Source organism: Mobula hypostoma, chromosome 11, assembly GCF_963921235.1.
Source record: "Mobula hypostoma chromosome 11, sMobHyp1.1, whole genome shotgun sequence".
Lineage (NCBI taxonomy): Eukaryota > Metazoa > Chordata > Chondrichthyes > Myliobatiformes > Myliobatidae > Mobula > Mobula hypostoma.
In genome coordinates this window covers 94,610,258-94,626,864 of record NC_086107.1, presented here as the reverse complement: position 1 = coordinate 94,626,864, position 16,607 = coordinate 94,610,258, and the positions used below count along the sequence as shown (strand labels likewise).

At 46.2% G+C, this 16,607-nt stretch overlaps 1 protein-coding gene across 3 annotated transcripts in view; it reads right to left on the bottom strand.

The window, feature by feature from the left end:
- The window catches only part of si:ch211-51c14.1 (protein kinase C and casein kinase substrate in neurons protein 3), a 78,202-nt gene extending 69,131 nt beyond the window's left edge, over positions 1-9,071 (bottom strand). The window contains exon 1 of one of the 3 annotated variants that reach the window (XM_063062548.1): positions 8,753-9,071. The gene's annotated coding sequence lies outside the window, so the exon portion shown is untranslated. The remainder of the gene's footprint in view (positions 1-8,752) is intronic. The other 2 variants (XM_063062547.1, XM_063062549.1) reach the window with 2 other exon arrangements.
- Positions 9,072-16,607: the final 7,536 nt, after the last annotated feature.

Here is a 16,607-nt window from a genome sequence, read left to right as displayed (position 1 = left end):
AAAAATTCAAAAATCAGGAGGTGCAAATGGACTTTGGAGTCATTGTGCAGGATTCCCAAAAGGTTAACTTGCAGGTTGAGTCAGTGGCAAGGAAGGCAAATGCAGTGTTAGCACCCATTTTGATAGGACTGAAATATAAAAACAAGGATGTGATGCTGAGACCTTAAGGCACAGGTCAAATGGCACTTGGAATACTGTGAGCAGTTTTAGGCTCCTTATCTAAGAAAAAATGTGTTGGCATTGGAGAAGGTCCAAAGGATGATAATTATAATGACTCTGGGAATTAAAGCATCGATGTATGAGAAGTGTTAGATGGTTCTGGACCTGTACTCACTTTGGTTTAGAAGAATGAGGTGGGTGCCATTAAAAGCTATGGAACATTGTAAGGCCTAGCTAAAGCAGATGTGATTATTGATATTCCTGTCAAGATGGCGCCTGCGTACAACACTTCCATGGTCAATATCTTCTGGATAGAACATGAAACCATATAATTCACTTCTTTTATGTCTTTTACATTTGTTTTTCATCTTGAGTGTGATTCTGGAACTGTTGGAGCCTGTGATTTGCAGTTTAGATATCGTTTGGGTATTTCAACACTCTGCAGTCTCCAAGAGGAATCTGGGAGACAGAGGCAGTGCACGCGAACCTTGTGGCGAGAAGACTGCAGGACGGGGCGCAAGTCGCTGTTCAACTCCATTTCACTGATTAAAGCTTCCATTGTCCGCCAATTTAAGTGACGAGGGAGACTCAAACATTGTGGCGAATGCGGAGGGTGAGCGCTGGGTGCTTGTATTTTGATTGCTGGAGGGATCACTCTGCTACTGGAGATGGGAAACTGTCTTTTTGATCACTCTGCTGTCGGACAGGGGAGACTGCCTTTTGATCACTGGTGGGATCACTCCGATACCAGAGAGAGGAGACTGCCTTTTGATCACTCTGCTGTCGGACAGGGGAGACTGCCTTTTGATCACTCTGCTGCTGGACAGGGGAGACTGCCTTTTGATCACTCTGCTGCTGGACAGGGGAGACTGCCTTTTGATCACTGCTGCCGGACAGGGGAGGCTGTCTTTTGATCCCTGGTGGGATCACTCTGATACCAGAGAGAGGAGACTGCCTTTTGATCACTCTGCTGTCGGACAGGGGAGACTGCCTTTTGATCACTCTGCTGTCAGACAGGGGAGACTGCCTTTTGATCACACTGCTGTCGGACAGGGGAGACTGCCTTTTGATCACTCTGCTGTCGGACAGGGGAGACTGCCTTTTGATCACTCTGCTGCTGGACAGGGGAGACTGTCTTTTGATCACTGGTGGGATCACTCTGATACCAGAAAGAGGAGACTGCCTTTTGATCACTCTGCTGTTGGACAAGGGAGACTGCCTTTTGATCACTGGTGGGATCACTCTGATACCAGAAAGAGGAGACTGCCTTTTGATCACTCTGCTGTTGGACAAGGGAGACTGCCTTTTGATAGCTCCACTGTCAGACAGGGGAGACTGCTTTTTGATAACTCTGCTGTCGGACAGGGGAGACTGCCTTTTGATCACTCTGCATTCGGACAGGGGAGACTGCCTTTTGATCCCTGGTGGGATCACTCTGATACCAGAGAGAGGAGACTGCCTTTTGATCACTCTGCTGTCGGACAGGGGAGACTGCCTTTTGATCACTCTGCTGTCAGACAGGGGAGACTGCCTTTTGATCACACTGCTGTCGGACAGGGGAGACTGCCTTTTGATCACTCTGCTTTCGGACAGGGGAGACTGCCTTTTGATCACTCTGCTTTCGGACAGGGGAGACTGGCTTTTGATCACTCTGCTTTCGGACAGGGGAGACTGGCTTTTGATCACTCTGCTTTCGGACAGGGGAGACTGCCTTTTGATCGTTGGTGGGATCACTCTGCTGCCGGACAGGGGAGACTGCCTTTTGATCGCTCTGCTGTCAGACAGGGGAGACTGCCTTTTGATCGTTGGTGGGATCACTCTGCTGTCGGACAGGGGAAACTGCCTTTTGATCACTGGTCAGATCACTCTACTGCTGGAGAGGGGAGAGGCTGCCGCTGTGTCCAGAGAGTATTACCCAGGTTTTCTGTGGTTTGGATATGCATTTGGTCTATGGACTTTATTTTTTAAGTCTTATAGTTTTTTTATGTTCTGTGTTTTTCACTCAATCATTCTCGATTTTTTTGTGTGGCGGGGGGGAGTCGATGTGCCTGTTCGATTTTTGTTAGTTTTTTTGTGTGAGGAGGGAAAATTTGTGCGTTGATGATCGTGCTGCTGTTCTTTTCTATCTTGATTTTGTGGCTATCTGGAGAAGAATTTCAGAGTTGTATACATTGATAATAAATGAACCTTTAAAGATGTTTCCTATAATGGGGGAGTCTAGGACCAGAAGGCACTATCTCATGATAGAGGGACATGGATTTAGAACAGACATAAGGATGAATTTCTCTAGCCAGGGGGTGTGGTAAATCTGTGGAATGCATTGCCACAGATGGCTGTCATTGACTATATTTAAAGCGGAAGTAGATAAGTTCTTGATCAGTCAGAGGTCAAAGATTATGGGGTCATAAACACAAAATAATCTGCAGATGCTGGGGGTCAAAGCATCACTCACAACACGCTGGAGGAACTCAGCAGGTCGGGCAGCATCCGTGGAAAAGATCGGTTGACGTTTCGGGCCGGAACGTCAACCGATCTTTTCCACGGATGCTGCCTGACCTGCTGAGTTCCTCCAGCGTGAAAGATTATGGGGTGAGGCAGGAGAATGTGTATCCTCAGCTATAATGGAATGGTGGACTAGACACAATGGGCTGAATAGCCTAATTCTGCTCCTATGTCTTATGATCTTATTAAGGACTCCCATTACCCAGAACTTGCCCTCTTCTCATTGCTACCATTAAGGAGGAGATACAGGAGCCTGAAGGCACACACTCAACACTTTAGGAACAGCTTCTTCCCCTCTGCCATCAAATTTCTGAATGGACAATAAACCCGTGTGCTTTTTTCCTTTTTTCACACTACTTATTTAACTTACTATATTTCTTACTGTAATTTATAGTTTTTTATGTATTGCAATGTACTGCTGCAAAACAAACTTCATGACATGTGCCAGTGATATTAAACGTGATTCTGATTCATTTACAGAATCTCTTATATTCATGATTTGCATTTAAATGGACTGTCCTTTTCATTATTGTACACTTTCTTGTAAAATTTGTGTACAATTGATGTTTTTGGTTTTCCTGCGAGTGCTGTCTATCTGACGCTCTGTGCCTGTGATGCTACCGTGAGGAGGACTTTCATTGCACCATAATGGTATGGTAGACTAGACACGATGGGCTGAATGGCCTAATTCTGCTCCTATGCACGCACTTAACTGTGCAGATGATAATAAACTCCACTTTGACTTGGATCATTGGCGTTGCTACAGCAATGTTAACATTGTACAGAAAGTCAGTGACAAGAAGTTTATAGAAACACACGTAAAATGCTGGAGGAACTCAGTGGGTCAGTCAGCATCTATGGAGAGGAATTGAACAGAAGGGTCTCGGCCCGAAATGTCGACTGTTCATTTCCCTCCACAGATGCAGGCTGACCTGCTGAGTTCCTCCAACATTTTGTGTGTATTACTCAAGATTTTCCAGCATCTGCAGAATCTGTGCCTCTGATTAGCTGTGTAAACCTTTCCCACGACAGGCCCAGAGCTGTCCACATTACAGAACTAATTGGGAGTGGTTCACACAGCTCCTCGGGGCTTTTCTGTTCTGCCTTGCGGTAAGATAATTCCTGATAGTTTGTCCACATTCCTGCCCCATCCTTATACAACAATGTCTGAACATCTGTAAGAATTCACCTTGAATATACACAGTCTAATTGTGGCCTCATGCCTTGCTGATATTTGTAACTACAACACTATGTTACAGGATGTGTGTGTGTGTGTGTGTGCGCGCGCGTGCACACACATTAAAGTGCAGTATTTGGGGGAAATGCCCGAAGAAAGAGTGCACTTTTAAAGATGCCCAGGCCATACTCTCTTCTCACTGCTGGCATTAGGAAGAAGCTGCAGGAGCCTCAAGTCCCTCACCACCAGGTTCTGGAACAGTTAATACCCCTCAACCACAGGCTCTTTAAACAGAGGGTATAACTTCTCTCACCGCAACACTGAACTGATTCCACAATCTATGGACTCACTTTTAAGGACTCTTACAACTCGTGTTCTCAATATTTATTAATTACTTTTTAAAATTTTCCTTTTGTATTTCCAGTTGTTGTCTTTTGCACGTCAATCACTGTTCTGTGCGTTTTGTAACTGATTCTATTGTCTTCCTTTCTATTCACCGTGAATGCCCATAGGGCAATTAATCTCAGGGTGATATATGGTGACATATGTGTAGTCAGATAATAAATTTACTTTGAACTAAACTGATGCTATTAATGTAGTGATAGCGTAGCAAAGAGAAAAGGGTAAACTTTGAGCACATCTACAAAGAGTGCTGCTGCAAAGTTCAAAGTAAATTTATTATCAAACTACATATATGTCATCATATACAACCCTGTGATTTCAGTCACAAGAACACGGCGTCCATCATCAAGGGCCCCCATCACTCAGGCCATGAGGGCAAGCTCTCTTCTCGCTCCTGCCATCGGGAAGGAGTTTCAGGTGCCTCATGACATCAGACTCTTGAACCAAAAATGATAACTTCACTCACCCCAACACTGAACCGATCTGTGGCACAGGCACAGAGCTTCAGATAGACAGCATTCACAGGAAAACCAAAAACATCAATTATACACAAATTTCACAAGGAAGTAAAGAATAATGAAAAGGACAATCCATTTAAATCCATTAGGTGAAATCTCAGAATTTCAGAATCTAACTATTCATTCATTTATTTAGCGCAACTTGTCTTTTTTATGCACATTGGTTATTTGTCAGTCTTTGTGTATTGTTTTCGTTGATCTGTTGTATTTCTTTGTTCTACTGTGAATGCCTGCAAGAAAACAAATCTCAGGGTTGCATATGTTCTTTGATAATAAATTTACTCTGATTTTGGTGCCTTCATTGTGATGGAAGTTCTGAATTTGTTTTATATACAGGAATACTCCAATAATCTGCTGTCCAATTTTTTCCAAAAACACGATGATTCAGCATTTGATTCACCAAGCTGTGATTCCCACAGAAGAGTCACTGGGGGCCCTGAGTCCCCAGGGAGCCCTTTAAACATTAGGCTCATATCGTGGGAAACAGGCCCTTCAGCCCACTGAGCCTGTGCTGACCATCAAGCACTAATCCTGCATAAATCTCAAATTTTATATTTTCTATTGCAACCTCTCTCTATGATTCTACCCCTCACTCACACAATTTAGAGCAGCCAATTAACCCTCTGACTCACAGGCCTTTGGAATGTGAAAGGAAGCAGGAGGAACACACGCATCGGGAGGACGTGCAAACTCCACACAGACAGCACTGGATGTGGGGATTGAACCCGGGTCCCTGGCACCGTGAGGCATCAGCTCTGCCCACTGCACCCCTAAGCCGCCCTAAAGTTTATTAGGGACGTGCAGCATCTAAATTAAGTTTATTTATCACATGTTCCTCAAAACATACAGTGAAATGTTATTTACTTATTGAAATACAGTGCAGAATAGGCTCTTCTAGCCCTTCAAATCGCACCGCCCAGCAACCCCCGATTTAATCCTAGCCTAATCACAAAATTAACCTCCTTATCAGTCTTTGGACTGTGGGAGGAAACTGGAGCACCCAGAGGAAACCCATGCGGTCACGGGGAGAACGTACAAACTCCTTACAGACAGCAGCGGGATTACGGAATGCGTCGTTTGGCTTGCTCTGTTCCTCCCTCCCACCCAGAAATTAGGCCGTCTTCCTTGCCCACAATCTTTCGACAATTCTAACTCATTGCACAACTCAGGTTCTCTTCTACTCTGCTATTAGCTGGCTTTGCCTTTCATTGTGAGCTCAGCTTGTACACAGCAAGATTCCAACAGCCAACATTATCAGGTCACATACCACCAGGCTCAAGGATAGCTTCTACCCTGCTGCTATCAGACTTTTAAACAGATCTCTCACATGCTAAAAGATTATTATGCCATAATATCAACACTATCGCATCACATTGATTAGATTAGATACTTTACTGATCCCAAAGAAAATGACAGTGTCACAGTAGCATTACAAGTGCACAGATATACAATATTAGAATAGAAGTAAGAAAGAATTTTTAAAAAGTTATCTCAACCAGTCTAACGGGGGGGGGGTCATCACTTCCCCGGCTATAGGTTGATTCATTATAGAGTCTAATGGCCAAGGGTAAGAATGACCTCATACAGCACTCTTTGGAGCAGCACAGATGTCATAGCTTATTACTAAAAGTGCTCCTCTGTTCAGCCAAGGTGGCATGCAGAGGGTGAGAAACATTGTCCAGAATTGCCAGGATTTTCTGTAGGGTTGTTTGTTCTACCACAGCCTCCAGTGTGTCCAGTTTGACTCCTATAACAGAGCCAGCCTTTCTAATCAGTTTATTGAGCCTGCTGGCATCACCCATGTTGATGCCATTGCCCCAGCACACCACCGCATAGAAGATTGTACTGGCGACAACAGACTAGTAGAACATTTGAAGGAGAGGCCTGTATACTCCAAAGGACCTCAGTCTTCTCAGGAAGTAGAGGTGACTCTGGCCCTTCTTGTACACAGCCTCTACGTTGGTGCTCCACTCAAGTCTGTCATCCAGTCTTGTAGGTCTTCAGCATCAGTAGTAACAGGGAGCAATGCAAACTTAGTCTTCCTAAAGTCCATCACCATCTCCTTTGTCTTACTGATGTTGAGCTGCAGATGATTCATCTTGCACCATTTGACAAAGTCCCTCACCATGGCCCAGGGTTTATCCTCCAGTCCTCCCCTTGTACACCCAACTATTGCCGATTCATCAGAGAATCTCTGCATGATTCATCAGAGAATCATGACTCAGTGTTGTATCTGAAGTCTGAGGTATACAGGGTAAACGGGAAGGGAACCAGTACAGCACTCTGTGGTGCCCCATTGCTGCTTATAGCCAGGTCTGACACACAGCTCTGAAGCAGCACAAAGTGTGGTCTGTCAGTCAGGTAGTCCATTATCCAGGATACAATGGAAGTGTCAACCTGCACTGAATGGAAATTTCCCCCAGCAAAGAGGGCTGTATGGTACTGAAGTACCTCGGGGCTCAAGAATAGTTTCTATCCTGCTGCTCTCAGACTCGTGAACTCATACACTCAAAGATGAAATCTGGGTCTCCCAGACTACCCCCGTCATGGTCTGTGCAATTTATTTCTCTACCCACACTGTTCTTTCCCTGTAACACTCTATTCTGCATTCTGTTTCCCTTTTATTCCCTCGATGTACCTACATATGGAGTGATCTGTCTGGATGGCACACGAAACAAAAGCTTTTCACTGATTCCCGGCACGTGTGACAACAACAAGGGGGGGCAAGGTAGCGTAGAGGTTAGTGAAATGCCTTACAGTGCCAGTAACCCGGATTCATTTCCAGCCTCTGCCTGAATGGATTTTGTTTTACCCAGAGTGAATGTCCCTTTAAGGAACAACTCAGTCCTTCCATACAGGAAAAGGAACAGTTCCCTTTCCAACGCAGCAACACTGCTCACTGCCAAAATTGTTCCAGGATTTATAAAATGCCGGGGAGAGGGGGGATTACTCCCTCCAGACCTGGCCAGTGTCCAGTGCGCGAACTCTTGACAAAAGGCTGTAAAGTGATAGCTGGTATAAAATAGTCAAAAGCAGCTGAGCAGATATTGCCAGTTCCCTCCTGCCCAACACAGCCACAGAGAAAATGGATTTTATTTTTAACTGTGCGGCGAGCGAACCAGATATGTACATCCACACTCAAGCATACAGACACACACACTGCTCAGACCCTCACACAGACACACACCAACACATTCCCCCTCACACAGACATTGGGACACACACCAACACACTCCCCCTCACACAGACACTGGGACACACACCAACACACTCCCCCTCACACAGACACTGGGACACACACCAACACACTCCCCCTCACACAGACACTGAGACACACACCAACACACTCCCCCTCACACAGACACTGGGACACACACCAACACACTCCCCCTCACACAGACACTGGGACACACACCAACACACTCCCCCTCACACAGTCACACAGACACTGAGACACACACCAACACACTCCCCCTCACACAGACACTGGGACACACACCAACACACTCCCCCTCACACAGACATTGGGACACACACCAACACACTCCCCCTCACACAGACACTGAGACACACACCAACACACTCCCCCTCACACAGACACTGGGACACACACCAACACACTCCCCCTCACACGCGTGGATATATATATACAATATATTCTGCCCAACAGACATCGGGACACACACCTATCTATTCCCCCCGCCCCCCACACACAGAAGCTGTGGCACAACCAAACATACCCCTGCACACTCGCACACGGTCATTCACACGCATATTACACAAACTTCCTCACACACGCAGAAATATTACCTCACCCAAACCAACATTCTCCCTCACAGACACTCACACACACTAAAACGCGCACACACCGACATAATTCCCTCACACGCAGGAGACCCGCGCAAACCAATTTTTCGCCACGAACATTTGTCAAAAGTTCCAGCTAGGTCGTCAGAATGCCTGCAGATAGGCGTAAATCTTTAACAAGGCTCACCTCAGGCTTTTGCCAGCTCCCCCACCCCCCCAGACGGTGGGTGGCACTCAGGTGTCAGCGGGACCAGCTCTGGGGGTGAGCTGGTGACAGAGTGGCTCCAGAAAAACGCCCGTGAAATCTTCCAGCGCAGAACCAGCCCACCGTTGGCTTGTGCCTGTCCTGTGGCTCCCGTTCCTTCTCTCTCCCTCTCTGATTCCTCACAGAGAATGCCGAGGAATGCCTCCCTCCCGCAACGAGCATGTGCAACCCATGGACAGAAAACGTCACGGGTGTGTGAAAGATTCTGGACCGGGAGGGAACATGCAAGGCTGAGTTTCAGTAGTTTATCTTAAAGGAGGCACGGTTCAGAGACCTTCTTCGTATCCTCTCTGGAAGCCACTAGGATAATATTAACTTGGCAGTGTTTCAAAACCTCGCTGGAAACACCAGCTATCACGTACTAAAGTCTCTCCTGAACTCTCTATCTTCTCTTTTTCTCTTTCTCTTTCTCTCTCTCCCACACGCCCTCCTTCTCCTCTTTCCTCTCCGTCTCTGTTCTTTCTCTCTTTCTGTATCTCTGTGATTCTCTCTATCTCTATCTATCTAACTACTTCTCCCTAACACCACCCCCCCCTTCCACTTTTCACAGAGGAAGGCCATCAGCATTGACAAGGATGCCTGCTACCCACCCTGCAAAACCTGATGACGGGTCTCTGCCCAAATCCTTTCCATAGATGCTGCCTGACCTGCAGAGTTCCTCCAGCATTTTGTGTAGGACCAGTGATGCAGAGTTGGGCAGAAAAGTGGCAGATGAAGTTCAATCTGGATAAGTGTGAGGTGATGCATTTTGGAAGGACAAACCAGAAGGCTGAGTACAGGGTTAATGGTCAGTTACTTCAGAGTGTGGGTGAACAGAGGGACCTTGGGGTTCAAATCCATACATCCCTCAAGGTCGCTGCACAGGTTGATAGGATAGTTAAGAAGGCCTATGGGATGCTAGGCTTCATTAATAGGGGGATTGAGTTCAAGAGTAGAGAGGTCATGTTGCAACTCTAGAAATCTCAGGTGAGACCACACTTAGAGTATTGTGTTCAGTTCTGGTCACCTCATTATAGAAAGGATGTGGAAGCTATGGAGAGGGTGCAGAGGAGATTTACCAGGATTTGCCTGGATTGGAAAACAAGTCTTATGAGGCTAGGTTAGCAGAGCTGGGACTTTTCTCTTTGGAGCATAGAAGGATGAGAGGGGACTTGATAGAGGACTACAAGATTATGAGAGGCATAGATAGGGTGGATAGCTAGTACCTGTTTCCCAGGGCACGAATAGCAAATACCAGAGGGCATATGTACAAAGTTAAGGGAGGGAAGTTTAGAGGAGACATCAAGGGTAAGTTTTTTTACACAGAGGGTTGTGGGTGCTTGGAATGACTTGCCAGGGGTTGTGGTGGAGGCTAAAACATTTGGAATATTTAAGAGCCTCTTGGATAGACACGTGGATGAAAGAAAAATAGAGGGTTACGGGGTAGTGTGGGTTTAGTTTTTTTTAAAGGAATATATGGGTCGGCACAACATCGAGGGCCAAAGGGCTTGTACTGTGCTGTAGTATTCTAGTGTCTAGTGATAACCTGGAGCATGTCAACATCATGAAGGAGGAAATGTTGGAGGTGCTGAAACTCAAGAAGGAGGGTGAATCTCCTAGGCCTGACCAGGCGTTTCCAATTGGAGGGGATCGGAGAGATAGGATCTACCATCATTTGGAAAGGCAAGGACTGATTATGGATTGTCAGCATGGCTTTGTGCATGTCTCATAAATCTGAAGAGGTGGCCAAGAGGATTAGTGGAGGGCTGGAGGATAGAAGTAGTCTGAATGGACTTTAGAAAGATTTTTGATGAGGTCCCACATGGGAGGCTGGTCTGGAAGTTCAGATCACATGGTGAGCTGGCCAATTGGATAAAAATTCGTTGGGTGGAAGGAGATGGAGGGTGGAGGAGGATTGATTTTCAGAATGGACACTTGTGACCAGTCATGTGCAGTGGAGATCAGTGCTGGGTCTTCTGATGTTTGTCATATATATGAGTAATTCAGATGAGAATTGAGGTGGAATAATAAGTGACCCAGTGACCATGGAGGAGGAACACTTCCTGGTCAGGTTGCAGGAATCAGAACCAGGAAGGATCAAGTTTATTCACTGGCTTAGATGACGTTAATTTATTGTTTTGCGGCAGCAGTACAGTGCAAAGACATGGAAGTTACTATAAATTACAAAAATGCATAAATAGAACATTGAACAAAGAGCCCTATAGTACAATCCTTTGCTCATGGACATTGAGCTGACCTTTTAACCTTCTCTAAGATCTATCTAACCCTCCTACATAGCCTTCACTTTCACTTTGATCCACGTGTCTATCGAGAAGTCTCTTAAATGATCCTAATGTATCTGCCTCTGCCACTACACCTGCAAGGTGTTCCATGCACCCACCACTCCCTCTGTAAAAAAACCTACCTCTGATGTCCGCCCTACGCTTTCCTCCAATCACCTTAGAATTACATCCTCTCATGTTCGATATTGCTGCCCTGGGATAAAAGGTGCTGGCTGTCCATTCTATCTATGCCTATGATCATCTTACGCACCTCTGTCAAATGAGAGGAATAACGAAGTATCTGGTCATGGGTTCATGGACCATTCACGGTGACCAGGAATAAGCTGTTGATCAATTGTTGGATGTGGGTCTTCATGCTCCTGCGCCCCAATGATTGTAATGAGAAAAGGCTTGTCTCAGATGGTAGGGTCTTTAGTTATGGGTGCTGCCTTCCTGAGGTACTGCCTCTTGGAGATGTCCTCCAGTGTTGTGCTGGCTGAGCATTACAACTCTCTGGCTTCCCCTGTGCACACTGCCCTTGACCATGGTGGTTAAGTTCGTGGGTTTGCAAGGCCGCCTTGCAGTAACCTCAGGCTATAACACAGCGTGCTTTGTGGCTGGCACAGAGGGCAGGAAGGAAACGTTTAGGGTGATGGATGGACTGCCTGTCAGGACTCATTACACAGCTATTGTCCTCTCCCAGGGTGTGTGTGTGTGTGTGTGTGTGTGTGTGTATATGGCTGGGCGCTTGCCAATGGCTGTAAATCACCTTGAAACTCACAGGCCAGGAAACTCAAACTCAAGTCTTTCTTTTTCTGGTGAAGTCATCAGGAGTAGAATGAGGGCTGATCCTATAGAGGAGTATAAACCATGAGGGACACAAGATACATTCAGTGACCACTTAATCAGGTCCACCCGTGTACCTGCTCATTAATGCAAATACTTAATCAGCCAATCACATGGCAGCAACTCAATGCATAAAAGCATGCAGACATTGTCAAGAGGTTCAGTTGTTGTTCAGACCAAACATCAGAATGGGGAAGAAATGTGATCTAAGTGACTTTGACAGTGGAATGATTGTTGGTGCCAGATGGGGTGGTTTGAGTATCTCAGAAACAGCTGATCTCCTAGGATTTTCACACACAAGTCTCTAGAGTTTACAGAGAATGGTGTGAAACAAAAGAAAAACATCCATCGAGTCGCAGTTCTGTGGGTGAAAATGTCTTGTGAATGAGAAAGGTCAGAGGAGAATGGCCAGATTGGTTCAAGTTGACAGAAAGGTGACAGTAACTCAAATAAACGTGTTACAACAATGGTGTGCAGAAGGGTATCTCTGAATGCACAACAGGTCAAAGCTTGAAGTGGACGGGCTACAACAGCAGAAGGCCAAGAGCATAGACACAGAGGCCAGTTTATTAGGCACCTCCTGTACCTAATAACGTGGTTACTGAGAGCACGGTGAAGGCACAGTCTTTTTCCCCAGAGCTGAGAAATCGACGGCACTGGTTGAGGGTGAGAGGGGAGACATTTAATATGTACCTGCCAAGCAAATTTTTTCACCTAGTGGGTCTGTGGAATGGGCTGCTAGAGGAAGTGTACATTGATGACATTTAAAAGGTGTTGGTGTCTGCTGTTCCTGATGAGGCCGTAACCTGTTTGATAATGAAAAATCCCTTGCACCAGGGCAGTTCCACTCTCTCGGCCTGAAAAACTTTGGCAATGGTATGAGGAATCGTCATGACTGGAGACTTCCTGGGATGCAGTAGATAGCCATGACGCCTTCTGTCCTTGTCGTGCCCCTCGCTCTCCACCTTCCTGGTCATTAGATCTTGTAGATGGTCTCCTCTGCCCAGACAGCCAGAACTGGCTTCACATGCTGGGGTAGGCTGTCCCTATCTCACTGGGGTTGGAGGTACCCAGTTACCCTCATTTCAAAGGTACTTAAACAGGTGCAAGGATGGGAAAGGTTCAGACTGCAGCAGTTCAATGGACTTGGTTAATGGTATTGGTGCCTGGCATAAAAAAAAGGTTGAGAACCCCTGGTTTAGAGGGTTATGGGCCAAATGCAAGCACGTGGGACTGCTGTAGATTGGTTACTTGATCAGTTGGGCTGAAGGGCCTGTTTTTGTGCTGTGGGACTCTCTTTCTCTGTGATTTAAGATTCAAGTTTATTTGTCATGTGTACATTGAACCTTGGGGTATATGGAGTGTCCAGGGAGGGCGGGGTAGCACCTCTGGTGAGGGGATTTGTTGTGTCCATTCCGGGGCACCTAACTCACCTTTGGTCCCCCAACCAGACGCTCAGCTCTCACCTCTGGCTCCAAGTAGCTGTTTGCATGTGACAGCGGCCACATCCTGGTACACCGCCTCGACAAGCGGGCTAAACCAGGTGAGGGTAGCTGGAGGCCTCATACCCCAGTGAGATAGGGACATGCCTGTCCCAGCGTACGAAGACAGCTCTCGTAGACTCGGCGGATGAGATCTACAGTGAGGTCCAATGGCCAGGAAGGTGTACTACAACGGTCCGCAGAGAGCAGGACAAGGTACAGAAGACGTCATGGTCATCCACTGCAACCAAGAAAGACCCCAGTTTGTGACGCTTGTTCGTACCACTGGACTTGGACTTCTGAGGTCGAGAGAGTGGGATTGCCCCACAGTGCAATGGCTTTTCCATTCGAAAAACTCGCTTGGATGGGTTTCCCCGTCGTCATCGGACACGACGGACAACCAGCACGTGACAGTGGAATGCGCCGTTTGCGCCATCGAGCATCCCGCAAGAGCCGCCTCACATTCCGGCACCCACATAGCGTGCCCACCACGTTCAGCAAAACAGCACAGAGCACAAGCCAGCAACAAAACAACAGCAACAACAAGCCCCCTTTCCTTCCGCCCACCCACACACGTACACAGTCCTTTAACCCCAGATCGGGCCTCCACCGGACATGGACTTGGGGCTGCTCACCCAGGGCTTTGACTTCCCCGGAGGACTTTATTATATAAATAACAGTCAATCAGAGACCGTGGACCGCTCGTGATAGCCAGGAGTCTTTGAGTGCGCGCCTTCAGGCTCCTGTACCTCCTCCCCAATGGTAGTAGGGCATTTCCTGGAGAACGAGGGTCCCAATGGTTCACTATTTCCCTGCACACCCTTCAGCACAATGTAGTGTGTTTTCCTCATTCCCTCCCACACAGCAGGGTCCCCGATTCCTCCCCCCCCCAACACCTTCCCTTAAATTCTGCCTGACCTGCTGATCTGCAATCTGTTCCATAAATCAGAAAAAAAAACTTGTCAAAAAAACAGGTCAAATTTGAGTTTATCGTTATATGCGCAGGCACTAGTCCTTAATTAGTCAGGACGTCAAAGGTGACGGGGAGAATGCAGGAGGATGGGGTTGAGAGAAAAAATAAATCAGCCATAATTAAATAAATGGTCTAATTCTGGTCACAAACAAGAGAAAATCTGCAGGTGCTGGAAAGCCGAGCAGCACACACACAAAATGCTGGAGGAACTCTGCAGGCCAGGCTGCATCTATGGAAAAAAAGTTCACTCTTTTCCGTAGATGCTGCCTGGCCTGCTGAGTTCCTCCAGTATTTTGTGTGTGTTGGTCTAATTCTGCTCATATGTCTTAAGGTCTTGGGTCTGCATGGGTACAACGAAAAATTTACTTGCAGCAGCATCACGGGCCACAGAGCATCAGATAGGGGAAAAAGACACAAATTAAACACGAATTGAACAAAATTATATAAAAAAGAACAAGATGGAAACAAAAGAATGTCTATGTAGGGCAAAGTGGTTGTAATGTTGCCATACCGAGGACACTTAGTTCTAGTCCCCTTGAAACTCACCATGTGCACTGGAAAATTTATTACATTGTTGTATATCAGCAGTGGGGGTATTAATATTAATAACTGTTGGATGTTATTCCGCTTTGGTGTCCCAAATCTATTGGTTTGGCACCACGAGCCCCCAGCATGTTGATGGACAGAGTTTTTTTTTTCTGATTTATGGAACGGTCTGCAGATGCTGGAATCTGGAGCAACACACAGGAAGCTGGAAAAACTCAGGAGGTCAGGCAGCATCTGCAGGGAAAAATGTAAAGATATTTTTCCCATTCTTGTTCCTCTGTCACACCTTCTCACCTTGCTTGCTCATCACCTCCCTCTGGTGCTCCTCCCCTTCCCTCTCTTCCTTGGTCTTCTGTCCCCTCCTATCAGATACCCACCTTCTCCAGCCATTTATCTCTTTCACCAGTTGACTTCCCAGCTCTTTACTTCATTTGTCCCCCTCTCCCGGTTTCACCTATCACCTGCCATCTTGTACTTCTTCCTCCCCTCCCCCCACTTTCTTATTCTGACTTCTCCCTCCTCCCTTTCCAGCCCTGATGGAGGGTCTTGGCCCGAAACATCAATTGTTTATTCCCAACCACGGTTGCTACCTGACCCGCTGAGGTCCTCCAGCACATTGTATGTATTGCTCTAGATTTCCAGGATCTGCAGTACCTCCTGTGTCTATATTTTTTCCCTCTGTAGACACCGCCTGACCCACTGAGTTGGAACACAGGACAGAAAAATGGGCTAAGAATGGTAGATGGAATTTAATGCAGACAAGTGTGGGGTGCTGCACTTTGGCAGGACAAACCAGGGTAGAACTTACATAGTGAACGATAGGGCACTCAGGAGTATGGTAGAACAGAGGGATCTGGGAATACAAATCCATAATTCCTTGAAAGTACAGTCACGAGTAGATAGGGTCGTAAAGAGAACTTTCGGTACATTGGCCTTCCTAGATTAGGGCATTGAATCCAGGAGTTAAAATGTTATGTTGAAGTTGTATAATATGTTGGTGAGACCTATTTTGGAGTATTGTGTGCAGTCTTGGTCACCTACCGACAGGAAGGATGTCAATGATCTTGAAAGAGTACAGGGAAAATTTACAAGAATGTTGCTGGGGCTTGAGGTCCTGAGTTATAAGGAAAGACTGAATAGCTTAGAACTTTATTCCCTGGAGTGTGAAAGAACGAGGGTATACAAAATTATGAGAGGTACGGATAGGGTAAATACAAGCAGGCTTTTTCCACAGAGGTTGGGTGGGACAACAACTAGAGGTCATAGGTTTAGGGTAGGGTTGCCAACTGTCCTGTATTAGCCGGGACATCCCATATATTAGGCTAAATTGGTTTGTCCCATATGGGACTGCACTTGACCCGTATTCCCCCCGCTAAGGTAGAGCGTTCCTATGAAACCGTTCGTAAGCCAAAATGGCGTAAAGCGAAGAAGCAATTACCATTAATTTATATGGGAAAAATTTTTGAGCGTTCCCAGACCCAAAAAATAACCTATCAAATCATACCAAATAACACATAAAACCTAAAATAACACTAACATATAGTAAAAGCAGGAATGATATGATAAATACACAGACTATATAAAGTAGAAATAATGTATGTACAGTGTAGTTTCACTTAACAGAATCAGGAAGATTAAGCCAAAACCGATTTATGGAAAAAAATAGGCAT